Source organism: Rhinoderma darwinii (assembly GCF_050947455.1).
Source record: "Rhinoderma darwinii isolate aRhiDar2 chromosome 1 unlocalized genomic scaffold, aRhiDar2.hap1 SUPER_1_unloc_11, whole genome shotgun sequence".
Classification (NCBI taxonomy): Eukaryota; Metazoa; Chordata; class Amphibia; order Anura; family Rhinodermatidae; genus Rhinoderma; species Rhinoderma darwinii.
Genome location: NW_027461647.1, coordinates 277590 through 292047, shown reverse-complemented (window position 1 = coordinate 292047; position 14458 = coordinate 277590). Strand labels below are relative to the sequence as shown.

Below are 14458 nucleotides of genomic sequence, written 5' to 3'. Positions count from 1 at the left end.
ATGTTGTTTAGATTTTGTTTCACAATAGATTAAATAGGACTATGGATTAAGGCTTTTAATGTCAATGGCCATTCTAAGCTGAATGTGCCTGCTCTCGTCAGATCGCAGAAGTTACACAGCTTAAGGCCTCGCTAGTACCAGTGTGGGAGACTGTCTGGGAATCCGTGGTGCGGTTGACTTTTTATTATGTCGTTTAGATTTTGTTTCACAATCGATTAAAAAGGACTATGGATTAAAGCATTTAATGTCAATGGCCATTCTAAGCTGAATGTGCCTGCTCTCTTCAGAACGTAGAAGTTACATAGCTTAAGTCCTCGCTAGTACCAGTGTGGGAGACTGTCTGGGAATCCGTGGTGCGGTTGACTTTTTATTATGTTGTTTAGATTTTGTTTCACAATAGATTAAATAGGACTATGGATTAAGGCTTTTAATGTCAATGGCCATTCTAAGCTGAATGTTCCTGCTCTCGTCAGATCGCAGAAGTTACACAGCTTAAGGCCTCGCTAGTACCAGTGTGGGAGACTGTCTGGGAATCCGTGGTGCGGTTGACTTTTTATTATGTCGTTTAGATTTTGTTTCACAATCGATTAAAAAGGACTATGGATTAAAGCCTTTAATGTCAATGGCCATTCTAAGCTGAATGTCCCTGCTCTCGTCAGATCGCAGAAGTTACACAGCTTAAGGCCTCGCTGGTACCAGTGTGGGAGACTGTCTGGGAATGCGTGGTGCGGTTGACTTTTTATTATGTTGTTTAGATTTTGTTTCACAATAGATTAAATAGGACTATGGATTACGGCTTCTAATGTCAATGGCCATTCTAAGCTGAATGTGCCTGCTCTCGTCAGATCGCAGAAGTTACACAGCTTAAGGCCTCGCTAGTACCAGTGTGGGAGACTGTCTGGGAATCCGTGGTGCGGTTGACTTTTTATTATGTCGTTTAGATTTTGTTTCACAATCGATTAAAAAGGACTATGGATTAAAGCAGTTAATGTCAATGGCCATTCTAAGCTGAATGTGCCTGCTCTCGTCAGAACGCAGAAGTTACATAGCTTATGTCCTCGCTAGTACCAGTGTGGGAGACTGTCTGGGAATCCGTGGTGCGGTTGACTTTTTATTATGTTGTTTAGATTTTGTTTCACAATAGATTAAATAGGACTATGGATTAAGGCTTTTAATGTCAATGGCCATTCTAAGCTGAATGTTCCTGCTCTCGTCAGATCGCAGAAGTTACACAGCTTAAGGCCTCGCTAGTACCAGTGTGGGAGACTGTCTGGGAATCCGTGGTGTGGTTGACTTTTTATTATGTCGTTTAGATTTTGTTTCACAATCGATTAAAAAGGACTATGGGTTAAAGCATTTAAAGTCAATGGCCATTCTAAGCTGAATGTGCCTGCACTCGTTAGAGCGCAGAAATTACACAGCTTAACGCCTCGCTAGTACCAGTGTGGAAGACTGTCTGGGAATCCGTGGTGCGGTTGCCTTTTTATTATGTTGTTTAGATTTTGTTTCACAATCGATTAAAAAGGACTATGGATTAAAGCATTTAATGTCAATGGCCATTCTAAGCTGAATGTGCCTGCTCTCGTCAGATCGCAGAAATTACACAGCTTAAGGCCTCGCTAGTACCAGTGTGGGAGACTGTCTGGGAATCCGTGGTGCGGTTGACTTTTTATTATGTCGTTTAGATTTTGTTTCACAATAGATTAAATAGGACTATGGATTAAAGCATTTAATGTCAATGGCCATTCTAAGCTGAATGTGCCTGCTCTCGTCAGATCGCAGAAGTTACACAGCTTAAGGCCTCGCTAGTACCAGTGTGGGAGACTGTCTGGGAATCCGTGGTGCGGTTGACTTTTTATTATGTTGTTTAGATTTTGTTTCACAATAGATTAAATAGGACTATGGATTAAGGCTTTTAATGTCAATGGCCATTCTAAGCTGAATGTGCCTGCTCTCGTCAGATCGCAGAAGTTACACAGCTTAAGGCCTCGCTAGTACCAGTGTGGGAAACTGTCTGGGAATCCGTGGTGCGGTTGACTTTTTATTATGTCGTTTAGATTTTGTTTCACAATCGATTAAAAAGGACTATGGAATAACGCCTTTAATGTCAATGGCCATTCTAAGCTGAATGTCCCTGCTCTCGTCAGATCGCAGAAGTTACACAGCTTAAGGCCTCGCTGGTACCAGTGTGGGAGACTGTCTGGGAATGCGTGGTGCGGTTGACTTTTTATTATGTTGTTTAGATTTTGTTTCACAATAGATTAAATAGGACTATGGATTACGGCTTCTAATGTCAATGGCCATTCTAAGCTGAATGTGCCTGCTCTCGTCAGATCGCAGAAGTTACACAGCTTAAGGCCTCGCTAGTACCAGTGTGGGAGACTGTCTGGGAATCCGTGGTGCGGTTGACTTTTTATTATGTCGTTTAGATTTTGTTTCACAATCGATTAAAAAGGACTATGGATTAAAGCATTTAACGTCAATGGCCATTCTAAGCTGAATGTGCCTTCTCTCGTCAGATCGCAGAAAATACACAGCTTAAGGCCTCGCTAGTACCAGTGTGGGAGACTGTCTGGGAATCCGTGGTGCGGTTGACTTTCTATTATGTCGTTTAGATTTTGTTTCACAATAGATTAAATAGGACTATGGATTATAGCATTTAATGTCAATGGCCATTCTAAGCTGAATGTGCCTGCTCTCGTCAGATCGCAGAAGTTACACAGCTTAAGGCCTCGCTAGTACCACTGTGGGAGACTGTCTGGGAATCCATGGTGCGGTTGACTTTTTATTATGTTGTTTAGATTTTGTTTCACAATAGATTAAATAGGACTATGGATTAAGGCTTTTAATGTCAATGGCCATTCTAAGCTGAATGTGCCTGCTCTCGTCAGATTGCAGAAGTTACACAGCTTAAGGCCTCGCTAGTACCAGTGTGGGAGACTGTCTGGGAATCCGTGGTGCGGTTGACTTTTTATTATGTCGTTTAGATTTTGTTTCACAATCGATTAAAAAGGACTATGGATTAAAGCCTTTAATGTCAATGGCCATTCTAAGCTGAATGTCCCTGCTCTCGTCAGATCGCAGAAGTTACACAGCTTAAGGCCTCGCTGGTACCAGTGTGGGAGACTGTCTGGGAATGCGTGGTGCGGTTGACTTTTTATTATGTTGTTTAGATTTTGTTTCACAATAGATTAAATAGGACTATGGATTACGGCTTCTAATGTCAATGGCCATTCTAAGCTGAATGTGCCTGCTCTCGTCAGATCGCAGAAGTTACACAGCTTAAGGCCTCGCTAGTACCAGTGTGGGAGACTGTCTGGGAATCCGTGGTGCGGTTGACTTTTTATTATGTCGTTTAGATTTTGTTTCACAATCGATTAAAAAGGACTATGGATTAAAGCATTTAATGTCAATGGCCATTCTAAGCTGAATGTGCCTGCTCTCGTCAGAACGCAGAAGTTACATAGCTTAAGTCCTCGCTAGTACCAGTGTGGGAGACTGTCTGGGAATCCGTGGTGCGGTTGACTTTTTATTATGTTGTTTAGATTTTGTTTCACAATAGATTAAATAGGACTATGGATTAAGGCTTTTAATGTCAATGGCCATTCTAAGCTGAATGTTCCTGCTCTCGTCAGATCGCAGAAGTTACACAGCTTAAGGCCTCGCTAGTACCAGTGTGGGAGACTGTCTGGGAATCCGTGGTGCGGTTGACTTTTTATTATGTCGTTTAGATTTTGTTTCACAATCAATTAAAAAGGACTATGGGTTAAAGCATTTAAAGTCAATGGCCATTCTAAGCTGAATGTGCCTGCTCTCGTTAGAGCGCAGAAGTTACACAGCTTAACGCCTCGCTAGTACCAGTGTGGGAGACTGTCTGGGAATCCGTGGTGCGGTTGACTTTTTATTATGTCGTTTAGATTTTGTTTCACAATAGATTAAATATGACTATGGATTAAAGCATTTAACGTCAATGGCCATTCTAAGCTGAATGTGCCTGCTCTCGTCCAAACGCAGAAGTTACACAGCTTAAGGCCTCGCTAGTACCAGTGAGGGAGACTGTCTGGGAATCTGTGGTGCGGTTGACTTTTTATTATGTTGTTTAGATTTTGTTTCACAATAGATTAAATAGGACTATGGATTAAGGCTTTTAATGTCAATGGCCATTCTAAGCTGAATGTTCCTGCTCTCGTCAGATCGCAGAAGTTACACAGCTTAAGGCCTCGCTAGTACCAGTGTGGGAGACTGTCTGGGAATCCGTGGTGCGGTTGACTTTTTATTATGTCGTTTAGATTTTGTTTCACAATCGATTAAATAGGACTATGGATTAAGGCTTTTAATGTCAATGGCCATTCTAAGCTGAATGTGCCTGCTCTCGTCAGATCGCAGAAGTTACACAGCTTAAGGCCTCGCTAGTACCAGTGTGGGAGACTGTCTGGGAATCCGTGGTGTGGTTGACTTTTTATTATGTCGGTTAGATTTTGTTTCACAATCGATTAAAAAGGACTATGGATTAAAGCATTTAATGTCAATGGCCAATCTAAGCTGAATGTGCCTCCTCTTGTTAGATCGCAGAAGTTACACATAGCTTAACGCCTCGCTAGTACCAGTGTGGGTGACTGTCTGGGAATCCGTGGTGCGGTTGACTTTTTATTATGTCGTTTAGATTTTGTTTCACAATAGATTAAATAGGACTATGGATTAAAGCATTTAACGTCAATGGCCATTCTAAGCTGAATGTGCCTGCTCTCGTCAGATCGCAGAAGTTACACAGCTTAAGGCCTCGCTAGTACCAGTGTGGGAGACTGTCTGGGAATCCGTGGTGCGGTTGACTTTTTACTATGTCGTTTAGATTTTGTTTCACAATCGATTAAAAAGAACTATGGATTAAAGCATTTAATGTCAATGGCCATTCTAAGCTGAATGTCCCTGCTCTCGTCAGATCGCAGAAGTTACACAGCTTAAGGCCTCGCTAGTACCAGTGTGGGAGACTGTCTGGGAATCCGTGGTGCGGTTGACTTTTTATTATGTTGTTTAGATTTTGTTTCACAATAGATTAAATAGGACTATGGATTAAGGCTTTTAATGTCAATGGCCATTCTAAGCTGAATGTGCCTGCTCTCGTCAGATCGCAGAAGTTACACAGCTTAAGGCCTCGCTAGTACCAGTGTGGGAGACTGTCTGGGAATCCGTGGTGCGGTTGACTTTTTATTATGTCGTTTAGATTTTGTTTCACAATCGATTAAAAAGGACTATGGATTAAAGCCTTTAATGTCAATGGCCATTCTAAGCTGAATGTCCCTGCTCTCGTCAGATCGCAGAAGTTACACAGCTTAAGGCCTCGCTGGTACCAGTGTGGGAGACTGTCTGGGAATGCGTGGTGCGGTTGACTTTTTATTATGTTGTTTAGATTTTGTTTCACAATAGATTAAATAGGACTATGGATTACGGCTTCTAATGTCAATGGCCATTCTAAGCTGAATGTGCCTGCTCTCGTCAGATCGCAGAAGTTACACAGCTTAAGGCCTCGCTAGTACCAGTGTGGGAGACTGTCTGGGAATCCGTGGTGCGGTTGACTTTTTATTATGTCGTTTAGATTTTGTTTCACAATCGATTAAAAAGGACTATGGATTAAAGCATTTAATGTCAATGGCCATTCTAAGCTGAATGTGCCTGCTCTCGTCAGAACGCAGAAGTTACATAGCTTAAGTCCTCGCTAGTACCAGTGTGGGAGACTGTCTGGGAATCCGTGGTGCGGTTGACTTTTTATTATGTTGTTTAGATTTTGTTTCACAATAGATTAAATAGGACTATGGATTAAGGCTTTTAATGTCAATGGCCATTCTAAGCTGAATGTTCCTGCTCTCGTCAGATCGCAGAAGTTACACAGCTTAAGGCCTCGCTAGTACCAGTGTGGGAGACTGTCTGGGAATCCGTGGTGCGGTTGACTTTTTATTATGTCGTTTAGATTTTGTTTCACAATCAATTAAAAAGGACTATGGGTTAAAGCATTTAAAGTCAATGGCCATTCTAAGCTGAATGTGCCTGCTCTCGTTAGAGCGCAGAAGTTACACAGCTTAACGCCTCGCTAGTACCAGTGTGGGAGACTGTCTGGGAATCCGTGGTGCGGTTGACTTTTTATTATGTCGTTTAGATTTTGTTTCACAATAGATTAAATATGACTATGGATTAAAGCATTTAAAGTCAATGGCCATTCTAAGCTGAATGTGCCTGCTCTCGTCCAAACGCAGAAGTTACACAGCTTAAGGCCTCGCTAGTACCAGTGTGGGAGACTGTCTGGGAATCTGTGGTGCGGTTGAGTTTTTATTATGTCGTTTAGATTTTGTTTCACAATCGATTAAAAAGGACTATGGATTAAAGCCTTTAATGTCAATGGCCATTCTAAGCTGAATGTCCCTGCTCTCGTCAGATCGCAGAAGTTACACAGCTTAAGGCCTCGCTGGTACCAGTGTGGGAGACTGTCTGGGAATGCGTGGTGCGGTTGACTTTTTATTATGTTGTTTAGATTTTGTTTCACAATAGATTAAATAGGACTATGGATTAAGGCTTTTAATGTCAATGGCCATTCTAAGCTGAATGTGCCTGCTCTCGTCAGATCGCAGAAGTTACACAGCTTAAGGCCTCGCTAGTACCAGTGTGGGAGACTGTCTGGGAATCCGTGGTGTGGTTGACTTTTTATTATGTCGGTTAGATTTTGTTTCACAATCGATTAAAAAGGACTATGGATTAAAGCATTTAATGTCAATGGCCAATCTAAGCTGAATGTGCCTGCTCTTGTTAGATCGCAGAAGTTACACATAGCTTAACGCCTCGCTAGTACCAGTGTGGGTGACTGTCTGGGAATCCGTGGTGCGGTTGACTTTTTATTATGTCGTTTAGATTTTGTTTCACAATAGATTAAATAGGACTATGGATTAAAGCATTTAACGTCAATGGCCATTCTAAGCTGAATGTGCCTGCTCTCGTCAGATCGCAGAAGTTACCCAGCTTAAGGCCTCGCTAGTACCAGTGTGGGAGACTGTCTCGGAATCCGTTGTGCGGTTGAATTTTTATTATGTCGTTTAGATTTTGTTTCACAATCGATTAAAAAGGACTATGGATTAAAGCATTTAAAGTCAATGGCCATTCTAAGCTGAATGTCCCTGCTCTCGTCAGATCACAGAAGTTACACAGCTTAAGGCCTCGCTGGTACCAGTATGGGAGACTGTCTGGGAATGCGTGGTGCGGTTGACTTTTTATTATGTTGTTTAGATTTTGTTTCACAATAGATTAAATAGGACTATGGATTAAGGCTTTAAATGTCAATGGCCATTCTAAGCTGAATGTGCCTGCTCTCGTCAGATCGCAGAAGTTACACAGTTTAAGGCCTCGCTTGTACCAGTGTGGGAGACTGTCTGGGAATCCGTGGTGTGGATGACTTTTTATTATGTCGTTTAGATTTTGTTTCACAATCGATTAAAAAGGACTATGGATTAAAGCATTTAATGTTAATGGCCATTTTAAGCTGAATGTGCCTGCTCTCGTTAGATCGCAGAAGTTACACAGCTTAAGGCCTCGCTAGTACCAGTGTGGGAGACTGTCTGGGAATACATGGTGCTGTTGACTTTTTATTATGTCGTTTAGATTTTGTTTCACAATCGATTAAAAAGGACTATGGATTAAAGCATTTAATGTCAAAGGCCATTCTAAGCGGAATGTGCCTGCTCTCGTCAGATCGCAGAAGTTACACAGCTTAAGGCCTCGCTAGTACCAGTGTGGGAGACTGTCTGGGAATCCGTGGTGCGGCTGACTTTTTATTATGTCGTTTAGATTTTGTTTCACAATCGATTAAAAAGGACTATGGATTAAAGCATTTAACGTCAATGGCCATTCTAAGCTGAATGTGCCTGCTCTCGTCAGAACGCAGAAGTTACATAGCTTAAGTCCTCGCTAGTACCAGTGTGGGAGACTGTCTGGGAATCCGTGGTGCGGTTGACTTTTTATTATGTTGTTTAGATTTTGTTTCACAATAGATTAAATAGGACTATGGATTAAGGCTTTTAATGGCAATGGCCATTCTAAGCTGAATGTGCCTGCTCTCGTCAGATCGCAGAAGTTACACAGCTTAAGTCCTCGCTAGTACCAGTGTGGGAGACTGTCTGGGAATCCGTGGTGCGGTTTACTTTTTATTATGTCGTTTAGATTTTGTTTCACAATCGATTAAAAAGGACTATGGATTAAAGCATTTAAAGTCAATGGCCATTCTAAGCTGAATGTGCCTGCTCTCGTCAGATCGCAGAAGTTACACAGCTTAAGGCCTCGCTAGTACCAGTGTGGGAGACTGTCTGGGAATCCATGGTGCGGTTGACTTTTTATTATGTCGTTTAGATTTTGTTTCACAATAGATTAAATAGGACTATGGATTAAAGCATTTAACGTCAATGGCCATTCTAAGCTGAATGTGCCTGCTCTAGTCAGAACGCAGAAGTTACACAGCTTAAGGCCTCGCTAGTACCAGTGTGGGAGACTGTCTGGGAATCCATGGTGCGGTTGAATTTTTATTATGTCGTTTAGATTTTGTTTCACAATCGATTAAAAAGGACTATGGATTAAAGAATTTAATGTCAATGGCCATTCTAAGCTGAATGTCCCTGCTCTCGTCAGATCGCAGAAGTTACACAGCTTAAAGCCTCGCTAGTACCAGTGTGGGAGACTGTCTGGGAATCCGTGGTGCAGTTGACTTTTTATTATGTTGTTTAGATTTTGTTTCACAATAGATTAAATAGGACTATGGATTAAGGCTTTTAATGTCAATGGCCATTCTAAGCTGAATGTGCCTGCTCTCGTCAGATCGCAGAAGTTACACAGCTTAACGCCTCGCTAGTACCAGTGTGGGAGACTGTCTGGGAATCCGTGGTGCGGTTGAATTTTTATTATGTCGTTTAGATTTTGTTTCACAAACGATTAAAAAGGACTATGGATTAAAGCATTTAATTTTAATGGCCATTCTAAGCTGAATGTCCCTGCTCTCGTCAGATCGCAGAAGTTACACAGCTTAAGGCCTCGCTAGTACCAGTGTGGGAGACTGTCTGGGAATCCGTGGTGCGGTTGACTTTTTATTATGTCGTTTAGATTTTGTTTCACAATCGATTAAAAAGGACTATGGATTAAAGCATTTAACGTCAATGGCCATTCTAAGCTGAATGTGCCTGCTCTCGTCAGATCGCAGAAATTACCCAGCTTAAGGCCTCGCTAGTACCAGTGTGGGAGACTGTCTCGGAATCCGTTGTGCGTTTGAATTTTTATTATGTCGTTTAGATTTTGTTTCACAATCGATTAAAAAGGACTATGGATTAAAGCATTTAATGTCAATGGCCATTCTAAGCTGAATGTCCCTGCTCTCGTCAGATCGCAGAAGTTACACAGCTTAAAGGGAATGTGTTGCCAGAAAAACATGTTTTTTTTTAAAAAATTAAACATTTAGTGTGTGGGTGATTAAACATTGTTTAAATTTTTTTTATTTTTTTGCACGAGTCCAGGAAATATTATAAATTATTTCTAATTTATAATACTACCCATTTTTGGTCACTAGATGGAGCTGTTCCCAAAATTGCAGCATTGCAACATTGGGTTAAAAGCCCTCGCTCTAGTGAGCTCTCAGCATCCCCCCCTCCTTTATCCTGGCTAGTGCCGGGATAAACGAGGGGTTTGAACGATGTAACCTCCTACACTGTGTGTCGCCATTTTTTGAGCTAACCCACAGTGTAGTAGGTTTACATACAGTAGTAAACACACACAAACACGAACATACATTGAAATCTCTTACCTGCTCCTGCCGCCGCGGCTCCCTCCGGCCCGTCCGCTCCGTTTGCTGCCGCTGGTGCAAGTGCACAAATCCGGAAGCCGCGACCGGAAGTAGTAATATTACTGTCCGGCCGCGACTTCCGGTCCACAGGAAAATGGCGCCGGACGGCGCCAATTTCGAATAGGACTGTGTGGGAGCGGCGCATGCGCAGTTCCCACACAGACCCCGTACACTGCAGTCAATGGGACGGGAGCCGTTCGCAGTCCCTATGGGACTGTGGCTGCCGTATTCCATGTCTGTATGTGTCGTTAATCGACACACACAGAAATGGAACAAAAAATGGCAGCCCCCATAGGGAAGAAAAAGTGTAAAAATAAGAAAAAGTAAAACACAAACACACAAATGAATATAAACGTTTTTATTAAAGCACTAACATCTTTAACATATAAAAAAATAATTTGTGATGACACTGTTCCTTTAATGCCTCGCAAGTACCAGTGTGGGAGACTGTCTGGGAATCCGTGGTGCGGTTGCCGTTTTATTATGTCGTTTAGATTTTTTTTCACAATCGATTAAAAAGGACTATGGATTAAAGCATTTCATGTCAATGGCCATTCTAAGCTGAATGTGCCTGCTCTCGTCAGATCGCAGAAGTTACACAGCTTAAGGCCTCGCTAGTACCAGTGTGGGAGACTGTCTGGGAATCCGTGGTGCGGTTGACTTTTTATTATGTCGTTTAGATTTTGTTTCACAATAGATTAAATAGGACTATGGATTAAAGCATTTAACGTCAATGGCCATTCTAAGCTGAATGTGCCTTCTCTCGTCAGAACGCAGAAGTTACACAGCTTAAGGCCTCGCTAGTACCAGTGTGGGAGACTGTCTGGGAATCCGTGGTGTGGTTGAAATTTTATTATGTCGTTTAGATTTTGTTTCACAATCGATTAAAAAGGACTATGGATTAAAGCATTTAATGTCAATGGCCATTCTAAACTGAATGTCCCTGCTCTCGTCAGATCGCAGAAGTTACACATCTTAGGGCCTCGCTAGTACCAGTGTGGGAGACTGTCTGGGAATCCGTGGTGCGGTTGACTTTTTATTATGTTGTTTAGATTTTGTTTCACAATAGATTAAATAGGACTATGGATTAAGGCTTTTAATGTCAATGGCCATTCTAAGCTGAATGTTCCTGCTCTCGTCAGATCGCAGAAGTTACACAGCTTAAGGCCTCGCTAGTACCAGTGTGGGAGACTGTCTGGGAATCCGTGGTGCGGTTGACTTTTTATTATGTCGTTTAGATTTTGTTTCACAATCGATTAAAAAGGACTATGGATTAAAGCATTTAATGTTAATGGCCATTTTAAGCTGAATGTGCCTGCTCTCGTTAGATCGCAGAAGTTACACAGCTTAACGCCTCCCTAGTACCAGTGTGGGAGACTGTCTGGGAATCCGTGGTGCGGTTGACTTTTTATTATGTCGTTTAGATTTTGTTTCACAATCGATTAAAAAGGACTATGGATTAAAGCATTTAATGTCAATGGCCATTCTAAGCTGAATGTCCCTGCTCTCGTCAGATCGCAGAAGTTACACAGCTTAAGGCCTCGCTAGTACCAGTGTGGGAGACTGTCTGGGAATCCGTGGTGCTGTTGACTTTTTATTATGTCGTTTAGATTTTGTTTCACAATCGATTAAAAAGGACTATGGATTAAAGCATTTAATGTCAAAGGCCATTCTAAGCTATATGTGCCTGCTCTCGTCAGATCGCAGAAGTTACACAGCTTAAGGCCTCGCTAGTACCAGTGTGGGAGACTGTCTGGGAATCCGTGGTGCGGTTGACTTTTTATTATGTCGTTTAGATTTTGTTTCACAATCGATTAAAAAGAACTATGGATTAAAGCATTTAACGTCAATGGCCATTCTAAGCTGAATGTGCCTGCTCTCGTCAGAACGCAGAAGTTACATAGCTTAAGTCCTCGCTAGTACCAGTGTGGGAGACTGTCTGGGAATCCGTGGTGCGGTTGACTTTTTATTATGTTGTTTAGATTTTGTTTCACAATAGATTAAATAGGACTATGGATTAAGGCTTTTAATGGCAATGGCCATTCTAAGCTGAATGTGCCTGCTCTCGTCAGATCGCAGAAGTTACACAGCTTAAGGCCTCGCTAGTACCAGTGTGGGAGACTGTCTGGGAATCCATGGTGCGGTTGACTTTTTATTATGTCGTTTAGATTTTGTTTCACAATAGATTAAATAGGACTATGGATTAAAGCATTTAACGTCAATGGCCATTCTAAGCTGTATGTGCCTGCTCTCGTCAGAACGCAGAAGTTACACAGCTTAAGGCCTTGCTAGTACCAGTGTGGGAGACTGTCTGGGAATCCGTGGTGCGGTTGAATTTTTATTATGTCGTTTAGATTTTGTTTCACAATCGATTAAAAAGGACTATGGATTAAAGCATTTAATGTCAATGGCCATTCTAAACTGAATGTCCCTGCTGTCGTCAGATCGCAGAAGTTACACAGCTTAGGGCCTCGCTAGTACCAGTGTGGGAGACTGTCTGGGAGTCCGTGGTGCAGTTGACTTTTAATTATGTTGTTTAGATTTTGTTTCACAATAGATTAAATAGGACTATGGATTAAGGTTTTTAATGGCAATGGCCATTCTAAACTGAATGTGCCTGCTCTCGTCAGATTGCAGAAGTTACACAGCTTAAGGCCTCGCTAGTACCAGTGTGGGAGACTGTCTGGGAATCCGTGGTGCGGTTGCCTTTTTATTATGTCGTTTAGATTTTGTTTCACAATCGATTAAAAAGGACTATGGATTAAAGCATTCAAAGTCAATGGCCATTCTAAGCTGAATGTGCCTGCTCTCGTTAGATCGCAGAAGTTACACAGCTTAACGCCTCGCTAGTACCAGTGTGGGAGACTGTCTGGGAATCCGTGGTGCGGTTGACTTTTTATTATGTCGTTTAGATTTTGTTTCACAATAGATTAAATAGGACTATGGATTAAAGCATTTAACGTCAATGGCCATTCTAAACTGAATGTGCCTGCTCTCGTCAGATTGCAGAAGTTACACAGCTTAAGGCCTCGCTAGTACCAGTGTGGGAGACTGTCTGGGAATCCGTGGTGCGGTTGCCTTTTTATTATGTCATTTAGATTTTGTTTCACAATCGATTAAAAAGGACTATGGATTAAAGCATTTAATGTCAATGGCCATTCTGAGCTGAATGTGCCTGCTCTCGTCAGATCGCAGAAGTTACACAGCTTAAGGCCTCGCTAGTAGCAGTGTGGGAGACTGTCTGGGAATCCGTGGAGCGGTTGAATTTTGATTATGTCGTTTAGATTTTGTTTCACAATCGATTAAAAAGGACTATGGATTAAAGCATTTAATGTCAATGGCCATTCTAAGCTGAAAGTCCCTGCTCTCGTCAGATCGCAGAAGTTACACAGCTTAAGGCCTCGCTAGTACCAGTGTGGGAGACTGTCTGGGAATCCGTGGTGCGGTTGACTTTTTATTATGTCGTTTAGATTTTGTTTCACAATCGATTAAAAAGGACTATGGATTAAAGCATTTAATGTCAATGGCCATTCTAAGCTGAATGTGCCTGCTCTCGTCAGATCGCAGAAGTTACACAGCATAAGGCCTCGCTAGTACCAGTGTGGGAGACTGTCTGGGAATCCGTGGTGCGGTTGACTTTTTATTATGTCGTTTAGATTTTGTTTCACAATCGATTAAAAAGGACTATGGATTAAAGTATTTAATGTCAATGGCCATTCTAAGCTGAATGTGCCTGCTCTCGTCAGATCGCAGAAGTTACACAGCTTAAGGCCTCGCTGGTACCAGTGTGGGAGACTGTCTGGGAATCCGTGGTGCGGTTGACTTTTTATTATGTCGTTTAGATTTTGTTTCACAATAGATTAAATAGGACTATGGATTAAAGCATTTAACGTCAATGGCCATTCTAAGCTGAATGTGCCAGCTCTCGTCAGAACGCAGAAGTTACACAGCTTAAGGCCTCGCTAGTACCAGTGTGGGAGACTGTCTGGGAATCCGTGGTGCGGTTGAATTTTTATTATGTCGTTTAGATTTTGTTTCACAATCGATTAAAAAGGACTATGGATTAAAGCATTTAATGTCAATGGCCATTCTAAGCTGAATGTCCCTGCTCTTGTCAGATTGCAGAAGTTACACAGCTTTAGGCCTCGCTAGTACCAGTGTGGGAGACTGTCTGGGAATCCGTGGTGCGGTTGACATTTTATTATGTCGTTTAGATTTTGTTTCACAATAGATTAAATAGGACTATGGATTAAAGCGTTTAACGTCAATGGCCATTCTAAGCTGAATGTGCCTGCTCTTGTCAGATCGCAGAAGTTACACAGCTTAAGGCCTCGCTAGTACCAGTGTGGGAGACTGTCTGGGAAGCCGTGGTGCGGTTGACTTTTTATTATGTCATTTAGATTTTGTTTCACAATAGATTAAATAGGACTATGGATTAAAGCATTTAACGTCAATGGCCATTCTAAGCTGAATGTGCCTGCCCTCGTTAGATCGCAGAAGTTACACAGCTTAACGCCTCGCTAGTACCAGTGTGGGAGACTGTCTGGGAATCCGTGGTGCGGTTGACTTTTTATTATGTCGTTTAGATTTTGTTTC

The 14458-nt window shown here is 42.0% G+C and overlaps 63 pseudogenes; all 63 read left to right on the top strand.

Moving 5' to 3' along the window:
• The first annotated feature begins 60 nt into the window (after positions 1-60).
• On the top strand, positions 61-179 carry LOC142668636 (5S ribosomal RNA; annotated as a pseudogene).
• A 67-nt stretch (positions 180-246) lies between these two features.
• Positions 247-365, top strand: LOC142668469 (5S ribosomal RNA; annotated as a pseudogene).
• Positions 366-432: 67 nt separating this feature from the next.
• Positions 433-551, top strand: LOC142668654 (5S ribosomal RNA; annotated as a pseudogene).
• Positions 552-618: 67 nt separating this feature from the next.
• LOC142667862 (5S ribosomal RNA) lies at positions 619-737 on the top strand (annotated as a pseudogene).
• A 67-nt stretch (positions 738-804) lies between these two features.
• On the top strand, positions 805-923 carry LOC142668635 (5S ribosomal RNA; annotated as a pseudogene).
• A 67-nt stretch (positions 924-990) lies between these two features.
• On the top strand, positions 991-1109 carry LOC142668321 (5S ribosomal RNA; annotated as a pseudogene).
• A 67-nt stretch (positions 1110-1176) lies between these two features.
• LOC142668840 (5S ribosomal RNA) lies at positions 1177-1295 on the top strand (annotated as a pseudogene).
• Positions 1296-1548: 253 nt separating this feature from the next.
• Positions 1549-1667, top strand: LOC142667860 (5S ribosomal RNA; annotated as a pseudogene).
• Positions 1668-1734: 67 nt separating this feature from the next.
• Positions 1735-1853, top strand: LOC142668634 (5S ribosomal RNA; annotated as a pseudogene).
• A 67-nt stretch (positions 1854-1920) lies between these two features.
• Positions 1921-2039, top strand: LOC142668800 (5S ribosomal RNA; annotated as a pseudogene).
• Positions 2040-2106: 67 nt separating this feature from the next.
• Positions 2107-2225, top strand: LOC142667861 (5S ribosomal RNA; annotated as a pseudogene).
• A 67-nt stretch (positions 2226-2292) lies between these two features.
• LOC142668632 (5S ribosomal RNA) lies at positions 2293-2411 on the top strand (annotated as a pseudogene).
• A 67-nt stretch (positions 2412-2478) lies between these two features.
• LOC142668398 (5S ribosomal RNA) lies at positions 2479-2597 on the top strand (annotated as a pseudogene).
• A 67-nt stretch (positions 2598-2664) lies between these two features.
• Positions 2665-2783, top strand: LOC142667899 (5S ribosomal RNA; annotated as a pseudogene).
• A 67-nt stretch (positions 2784-2850) lies between these two features.
• Positions 2851-2969, top strand: LOC142668971 (5S ribosomal RNA; annotated as a pseudogene).
• A 67-nt stretch (positions 2970-3036) lies between these two features.
• Positions 3037-3155, top strand: LOC142667858 (5S ribosomal RNA; annotated as a pseudogene).
• A 67-nt stretch (positions 3156-3222) lies between these two features.
• Positions 3223-3341, top strand: LOC142668630 (5S ribosomal RNA; annotated as a pseudogene).
• A 67-nt stretch (positions 3342-3408) lies between these two features.
• LOC142667922 (5S ribosomal RNA) lies at positions 3409-3527 on the top strand (annotated as a pseudogene).
• A 67-nt stretch (positions 3528-3594) lies between these two features.
• Positions 3595-3713, top strand: LOC142668653 (5S ribosomal RNA; annotated as a pseudogene).
• A 67-nt stretch (positions 3714-3780) lies between these two features.
• LOC142668363 (5S ribosomal RNA) lies at positions 3781-3899 on the top strand (annotated as a pseudogene).
• A 67-nt stretch (positions 3900-3966) lies between these two features.
• Positions 3967-4085, top strand: LOC142668262 (5S ribosomal RNA; annotated as a pseudogene).
• A 67-nt stretch (positions 4086-4152) lies between these two features.
• On the top strand, positions 4153-4271 carry LOC142668652 (5S ribosomal RNA; annotated as a pseudogene).
• A 67-nt stretch (positions 4272-4338) lies between these two features.
• Positions 4339-4457, top strand: LOC142668825 (5S ribosomal RNA; annotated as a pseudogene).
• Positions 4458-4712: 255 nt separating this feature from the next.
• LOC142668629 (5S ribosomal RNA) lies at positions 4713-4831 on the top strand (annotated as a pseudogene).
• A 67-nt stretch (positions 4832-4898) lies between these two features.
• LOC142668753 (5S ribosomal RNA) lies at positions 4899-5017 on the top strand (annotated as a pseudogene).
• Positions 5018-5084: 67 nt separating this feature from the next.
• On the top strand, positions 5085-5203 carry LOC142668628 (5S ribosomal RNA; annotated as a pseudogene).
• Positions 5204-5270: 67 nt separating this feature from the next.
• On the top strand, positions 5271-5389 carry LOC142667857 (5S ribosomal RNA; annotated as a pseudogene).
• Positions 5390-5456: 67 nt separating this feature from the next.
• Positions 5457-5575, top strand: LOC142668627 (5S ribosomal RNA; annotated as a pseudogene).
• A 67-nt stretch (positions 5576-5642) lies between these two features.
• Positions 5643-5761, top strand: LOC142667920 (5S ribosomal RNA; annotated as a pseudogene).
• A 67-nt stretch (positions 5762-5828) lies between these two features.
• LOC142668651 (5S ribosomal RNA) lies at positions 5829-5947 on the top strand (annotated as a pseudogene).
• Positions 5948-6014: 67 nt separating this feature from the next.
• On the top strand, positions 6015-6133 carry LOC142668361 (5S ribosomal RNA; annotated as a pseudogene).
• A 67-nt stretch (positions 6134-6200) lies between these two features.
• LOC142668354 (5S ribosomal RNA) lies at positions 6201-6319 on the top strand (annotated as a pseudogene).
• A 67-nt stretch (positions 6320-6386) lies between these two features.
• LOC142667856 (5S ribosomal RNA) lies at positions 6387-6505 on the top strand (annotated as a pseudogene).
• A 67-nt stretch (positions 6506-6572) lies between these two features.
• On the top strand, positions 6573-6691 carry LOC142668824 (5S ribosomal RNA; annotated as a pseudogene).
• A 441-nt stretch (positions 6692-7132) lies between these two features.
• On the top strand, positions 7133-7251 carry LOC142668270 (5S ribosomal RNA; annotated as a pseudogene).
• Positions 7252-7318: 67 nt separating this feature from the next.
• Positions 7319-7437, top strand: LOC142668512 (5S ribosomal RNA; annotated as a pseudogene).
• Positions 7438-7504: 67 nt separating this feature from the next.
• Positions 7505-7623, top strand: LOC142667874 (5S ribosomal RNA; annotated as a pseudogene).
• Positions 7624-7876: 253 nt separating this feature from the next.
• Positions 7877-7995, top strand: LOC142667919 (5S ribosomal RNA; annotated as a pseudogene).
• Positions 7996-8062: 67 nt separating this feature from the next.
• LOC142668453 (5S ribosomal RNA) lies at positions 8063-8181 on the top strand (annotated as a pseudogene).
• A 67-nt stretch (positions 8182-8248) lies between these two features.
• Positions 8249-8367, top strand: LOC142667754 (5S ribosomal RNA; annotated as a pseudogene).
• Positions 8368-8434: 67 nt separating this feature from the next.
• LOC142668561 (5S ribosomal RNA) lies at positions 8435-8553 on the top strand (annotated as a pseudogene).
• Positions 8554-8620: 67 nt separating this feature from the next.
• On the top strand, positions 8621-8739 carry LOC142668022 (5S ribosomal RNA; annotated as a pseudogene).
• A 67-nt stretch (positions 8740-8806) lies between these two features.
• On the top strand, positions 8807-8925 carry LOC142668431 (5S ribosomal RNA; annotated as a pseudogene).
• Positions 8926-8992: 67 nt separating this feature from the next.
• Positions 8993-9111, top strand: LOC142667942 (5S ribosomal RNA; annotated as a pseudogene).
• A 1294-nt stretch (positions 9112-10405) lies between these two features.
• LOC142668626 (5S ribosomal RNA) lies at positions 10406-10524 on the top strand (annotated as a pseudogene).
• Positions 10525-10777: 253 nt separating this feature from the next.
• On the top strand, positions 10778-10896 carry LOC142668421 (5S ribosomal RNA; annotated as a pseudogene).
• Positions 10897-10963: 67 nt separating this feature from the next.
• LOC142668650 (5S ribosomal RNA) lies at positions 10964-11082 on the top strand (annotated as a pseudogene).
• Positions 11083-11335: 253 nt separating this feature from the next.
• On the top strand, positions 11336-11454 carry LOC142668570 (5S ribosomal RNA; annotated as a pseudogene).
• Positions 11455-11521: 67 nt separating this feature from the next.
• Positions 11522-11640, top strand: LOC142668328 (5S ribosomal RNA; annotated as a pseudogene).
• Positions 11641-11707: 67 nt separating this feature from the next.
• On the top strand, positions 11708-11826 carry LOC142667918 (5S ribosomal RNA; annotated as a pseudogene).
• A 67-nt stretch (positions 11827-11893) lies between these two features.
• On the top strand, positions 11894-12012 carry LOC142668200 (5S ribosomal RNA; annotated as a pseudogene).
• Positions 12013-12079: 67 nt separating this feature from the next.
• LOC142667924 (5S ribosomal RNA) lies at positions 12080-12198 on the top strand (annotated as a pseudogene).
• Positions 12199-12451: 253 nt separating this feature from the next.
• LOC142668147 (5S ribosomal RNA) lies at positions 12452-12570 on the top strand (annotated as a pseudogene).
• Positions 12571-12637: 67 nt separating this feature from the next.
• On the top strand, positions 12638-12756 carry LOC142668175 (5S ribosomal RNA; annotated as a pseudogene).
• A 67-nt stretch (positions 12757-12823) lies between these two features.
• Positions 12824-12942, top strand: LOC142668403 (5S ribosomal RNA; annotated as a pseudogene).
• A 67-nt stretch (positions 12943-13009) lies between these two features.
• LOC142668447 (5S ribosomal RNA) lies at positions 13010-13128 on the top strand (annotated as a pseudogene).
• Positions 13129-13195: 67 nt separating this feature from the next.
• On the top strand, positions 13196-13314 carry LOC142668669 (5S ribosomal RNA; annotated as a pseudogene).
• Positions 13315-13381: 67 nt separating this feature from the next.
• Positions 13382-13500, top strand: LOC142667763 (5S ribosomal RNA; annotated as a pseudogene).
• A 67-nt stretch (positions 13501-13567) lies between these two features.
• Positions 13568-13686, top strand: LOC142668905 (5S ribosomal RNA; annotated as a pseudogene).
• A 67-nt stretch (positions 13687-13753) lies between these two features.
• LOC142668017 (5S ribosomal RNA) lies at positions 13754-13872 on the top strand (annotated as a pseudogene).
• Positions 13873-13939: 67 nt separating this feature from the next.
• On the top strand, positions 13940-14058 carry LOC142668385 (5S ribosomal RNA; annotated as a pseudogene).
• A 67-nt stretch (positions 14059-14125) lies between these two features.
• Positions 14126-14244, top strand: LOC142669005 (5S ribosomal RNA; annotated as a pseudogene).
• Positions 14245-14311: 67 nt separating this feature from the next.
• Positions 14312-14430, top strand: LOC142668539 (5S ribosomal RNA; annotated as a pseudogene).
• The last annotated feature ends 28 nt before the right edge of the window (positions 14431-14458 follow it).